Source organism: Bidens hawaiensis, unplaced genomic scaffold, assembly GCF_021521415.1.
Source record: "Bidens hawaiensis isolate Kalapana, Puna unplaced genomic scaffold, B.hawaiensis_p1.1 tig00004599_1, whole genome shotgun sequence".
NCBI lineage: Eukaryota > Viridiplantae > Streptophyta > Magnoliopsida > Asterales > Asteraceae > Bidens > Bidens hawaiensis.
Window position 1 is genome coordinate 579,744 of NW_027491280.1, and position 5,777 is coordinate 585,520.

Sequence of the window (5,777 nt, forward strand, 5' to 3'; positions counted from 1 at the left end):
AGTTATGTTTATTTTGTGTCACCATTTTATAACCATAATCATCAAAGTTTTATACCATTTTAATAATTTTATAAACTTTAAAACTTTAAATTGTAACTCAAAGATAAATTTTGTAAATCAATGGTCAAACATTTCATAATGTGTAACATTACTATGATTGAAACTTATTATTTTTAAAAGGATTTTCAGTTTTAAATTTTAAACTTTTAAATTTAACTGGTCAAACACTCCATAATGTCTAAATGTACCATGATTAAAAATTCATTATCACTAAAAAGATATCCAATTTTAAATTTTAAAATTTACAATAACTTAAATATTTTTAGTCAAACAATCCATAATTAACCTATTAATGTAATTATGATATTAATTATTCTAATTATTATTAGAATTCAAAAACATATTAAATCATCTCATTTACATTATATAAATCTTAAGGTTGAAAATCCTAATCATTATAATCTCTCTCTCTCTCTCTCTCTCTCTCTCTGTTTCTGATTACTATCTCCATCATCGCCAATTCCGGCAAGGAAGATTAATTATTTTTCGGTAAAGTTTAATTTGATACTGTAATAGTCGATTCTCATATTTCATTATTTCATTAATAATTTTTTTCTTTTCCCTTTTTGTTTGTATTGATTTTAATTATTATATAATTTTCTTATAATCTCTTTAGGTTCCATATCAAAATAAAAAATTCAATGGAGATGTTGAATTATTACGGTTTTCCGGTAAGGTATTATGGAAAATACTATAATATCAGATGGGTTATTAGCATCTCTAGTTGAAGTCATAACAAAAGCCAATATTATAGTGTATACAAGTTATGGCTCTATGAATCGTTAAACAAGTCATATAAGCCAATTGATGTTTCTAAGTGTTTAGTTATTAGCTATTAAAAAAACCAATTTATTTCTTTTTATATTAATCTTTGACAACAACGAAATGCTACAAATTAAAGTATAAACCTTGTATAAAAGGAGTATTTAGGGAGTTGTAAATATTAAATTTATGATACTTTTGTTAAATAAATAGTTAGATTGAATAGACTTTTGTTCGTGTTTATTTTAAATTATACTTTAATAAGTTCTTCCTACATCTTGTCAAGGTGAAAGGTACTTTAACTATAAAAAAAACATGAAGCTCACAGTTGGATGTCAATCCTTACATGTTGAAGAGATAAAATAATTTGCGAATTAATTATTGAATACAGGTGAAGGGAATGTTGGGGATGGGGGTCCAAATGACGACAAATGAATGTACAAATTCCCGATGATCTTCTAATTAACAATTCATTATATCCGGTATATGATTTAATAGACTTTGTGTATCCTTCGATTTTAGACAAGTTCAATGAACTTACTTTCAAAAACGGCGATATTGTCGATTAAAATTATTTGTGTTTGTTAGACGAATAATACAATATTCAAATATATAATCAAATTTCTTTACGTGACGAATTTCCTCTTTTCCACCCGTGTACTACACGGGTTAGTAAGCTAGTGATGTAATATTAGAGCATCTCTTTATATTAATTTCAACGCTCTCACTTTCGGCTCTCAATAAAAACAAAATTTGTAAACCAAAATTTCTAGTATCATGAATCCATGATATGATGATAATTGATAAGGAGTAACAATTTTAATATTTATAAAAAGCAGTTATAGAAATATATTACATAAAAATATTTTATAACTTGTAATTATAATGTCTTATATTGAACTAACATATTCAAATGAAGGCCGGTGGATCGGCTCAAATCAACCGTCATATACTAGCCATCCTGGCCCCAGAGTCGGTGCCAGCACAAATTCTATATACATTGGGCCCTTCATGGCCACAACTTATATCAACCCCACTTAAAGGTAAATGATTGAGTTATTACAAAATTATGAAATCATGCACTGTATTAAGCTTGCTGAAACCATTCACAAATCATACATTTAGCAAGTCAACCAAATCATATTCTCACTTTTAGTGCTCTATCTCCAATTTCTTAAAAATGGTGAAGTTGGCTCTTGGATCCGTTGGTGACTCTTTGAGTGCTGGTTCACTTAAGACTTATTTAGCCGAATTCATTGCGACCCTCCTTTTTGTATTTGCCGGTGTTGGATCAGCCATCGCTTATGGTATGTTGTTGTTTTAAGCATGTGTTCAAATTCCGTTGTTGAGTTTCGAGTTTTACAAAACCCTATGACTTAAAGGCTTATATGTTACATGTACAAGGATATAAAAACTCATTTCAGTTTGTGATACGTTAGTGAATGTACTTATACATGCAGTTGACTCAATATGTATGTCTAATATAAATTTAATTTATCGTGAAACATTAAAAAATATTCATCTTTATAGATGAGACCAATGATAGTATTTTATAGATGAGACCAATGATAGTATACTTGTAATTTCACAGTACCATATAAAGAACAAAGAAATTGAGAAATTTGAATCTTTATAATCTCAAATTTATTTATAATTTAAAGTAAAGTTGACTTTTTATAAATTTTCAGGCAAACTCACAGCAGATGCAGCATTAGACCCTGCAAGGCTCGTTGCGATAGCAATAGCCCATGCCCTTGCATTGTTTGTTGGGGTATCAATGGCAGCCCACATTTCAGGTGGCCATTTGAATCCAGCTGTCACATTCGGATTGGCTATTGGGGGTAACATCACCATCATAACAGGCCTATTTTATTGAATCGCCCAATGCCTTGGTCCCATCGTTGCATGCTTTCTCCTCCAATTCGTTACCGGTGGCTTGGTAAGTTTTCTTACACTTTTATTCGTAGAATCTTTTAGTTCAAAAACGTGTACGTAGTTTGTACCCTCTATGCATCTAAAGCCGTATTAAGTCATCACACATGAATGATTACAAATAAAAAACAATATGTATGCTAAAATAGCGTTTGGCGATGAATTTACACATGTGCTTACATATTTGGTATTTGACAGGCCGTTCCAACACACGGAGTTGCAGACGGCTTGAGTGGTATTCAAGGAGTTGTTTTTGAGATCATTATTGCATTTGCTCTAGTCTACACGGTTTATGCCACTGCAGCCGATCCTAAAAAGGGCTCACTCGGAACCATTGCACCAATCGCAATTGGGTTCATTGTTGGAGCCAACATTTTGGCCGCTGGTCCTTTCAGCGGTGGATCAATGAACCCAGCCCGATCATTTGGGCCTGCTGTTGTTGCTGGAGACTTCTCTCAAAACTGGATTTATTGGGTCGGCCCATTGATCGGTGGTGGGCTAGCTGGGCTCATCTACGGTGATGTTTTCATTGGATCATATGAGACACTTCCTGCCGCTGATGATTATGCTTAAAACTTCCTTCTTGATTTCATTTATGGTCGATGGTGTAACATAGTCATTGTGTGACGACCATTTCAAATATTCTTGAGGGTTGGTGAATTATTTAAACCAAACCCTCATAATATACTTTTTTTTCCTTTAAACAAATGTATGTTTGCCACTTTGAAATGTTAATGGGAAGAAGTGTCCGTATAAGTACTCATATTTACTTTTTATCATTATTTATTGGTTGCACTCATTAATTTACGTACATTTATGTTATGTTTTTGGAGCCTTAGGGTATTAATGATCAGCCTCTCTATCCTTAAGAATAAAAATGTTTGCTCTCATCAAAATCTATCAATGACTCTACTATGAATACGATTATACGATGTATGCTCTTTAATTATTTTGGTTGAAAATAATGTAACATTTTATCGATTATTGTTTGTAATATATTTACAATATATTGAAAAGCAAACAAAATAATAAGAATAACAAAGATAACTTGATAGCCATTACAATTTTGAGTTAAATATTGTTTTTGTTCTTGTGGCTGGACCAAAGTAACGATTTCAAACTCTTTTTATTTATTTTTCTATTTTTCTTTTAATTTTTAATTTTTATTTTTTTACCAGGACTCTTTGCGGTTTCAACTTTTTTGTCATTTTACTTCAATTGATTAATGTCATCCATTGGTTCTGTTAACATTTATATGATTTGTATAACATATGGATTGCGGTTTCAAAATTTGTCATTTTAGTTCAATTGATTAACATCATACATTAGTTTTGTGAATCTTTTTTTGTGATTTGAACATGAATATGGATTGACACCACTATGTTAAGTAAACTACATGGATAAAAACTGGTACTTGCCAATGGATAAAATTTGAATGACTCACAACATGGTGTATAACTTATGCCTTAAAACTTCCAACGGCCCAATTTTTTATGACAATCATGGGCTCATGGCATTATGCAATTTGATCTATTTTCTAATTTCTATGTTATCAAATTTTTTAGTTATTCAATACAGAATAGATACATTTACCAAAGATACGGACGAACCCGGCACCGAAGCGGTATCGGTACCAAAAATCCCAATACCAATTTTGGTATAAAAAGTTCGATTTGGTACCGGTACTAAAGTGAAAAGTTCGGTAAATACCAGTACGGTACTGAATCGAGCCATACTGTACGAATCCCGAAACATCAAAAATTTGGTACCGAATTAGTACCGGGGGTACCGGTTCAGTACTAGTTGTTTGCTCATTCCTATTACCAGGTATATCATAAAAATTATTGACTTTTATAATTTATCTAGCAACTGTTAATTTTACATATAAAAGAAAACCAACTAACACTAGTTTCGCAGAGCGTAATTTTTCACATAACGTTAGACATCGACACGATAATACAACATTTTTGTGTTCACAACCAATAACATGATACATGTAACTATTGTGTCAAGTAAGACTGTGCGTAGTGGGACACTTTCTTTACCTAAAGTGCCCCCAAAGCACCCCCACCCCTCCCGAGGATGTCTTTGTGGTGTTTGGATGTGGGGCGCGCCTCCCACAAAGCACCGAGAATTGGCCAATTCTATTGGTTACATGCTTTACTTTTAATTAAAAAATAATAATGGGTCATGTTTATAAGGGATTTTATCCACTACACCCATTTTATGTATAATGGGTTTAGATCAAATACAAATAAAATTAACGTACTAATTATGACTAATTATGAGAATCAAGTAGAGTATATATATACAAATAGAGTAATTATGTAATTACATTATAAAGTAATTACCCTACTTGTATATATATATATATATATATATATATATATATATCTATTTGATTATCATAATTAGGACGTTAATTTCATTTGTACGTTAGTTTTCCACTATATATAATACCCTTATGATGACACACAAGAGCATTATCCAGTATCTACCACACACGGTCTAAATAGGGTCGTTATATTCAAATACCACCCCCCATGGTGTGTTAACAACTTTATACGGTTTGTATATGGGCTATACGAGTCGCATAACTCTCACATGACTAACTAATGTACGGATGACAGCTTTTCCAATTTATAAGAACGTATAGCCCCTATACAAGTTGTATAGGCTTCAAACACCTGATACGCTCTAACACAAAAGACAAAACTTTGAACCTATACGGCTCGTGTAGCCTCTATACGAGTCCTATAGACACATATGGTGTCCAAATAACCTATACCGTGTAGGAATAAGCTATGTCGTCTAAATATTATGTCAAGTTCAGCGTTATTTTACTATGATTCGGTCTACCAAAAAAAATAATCATTATTTTAATACACATTTAATAAATATTTATTTTCTTGATATTTTCCTATTTAAACTTATAAATCAATTTACTTTCTATAAATAACTGATCGAAAAAAGAAAGTTAAGTAATAGTAAATCATCATCATCATCATCATCATCATCATTCA

General features: G+C 31.5%; 1 pseudogene across 1 annotated transcript; it reads left to right on the forward strand.

Annotated features, from left to right (window-relative positions):
* The first annotated feature begins 1,961 nt into the window (after positions 1-1,961).
* Positions 1,962-3,327, forward strand: LOC143627153 (putative aquaporin TIP-type RB7-5A; annotated as a pseudogene). Its single transcript, XR_013152544.1, has 3 exons — positions 1,962-2,129; positions 2,511-2,761; positions 2,953-3,327. The product of XR_013152544.1 is annotated as a putative aquaporin TIP-type RB7-5A (transcript).
* The last annotated feature ends 2,450 nt before the right edge of the window (positions 3,328-5,777 follow it).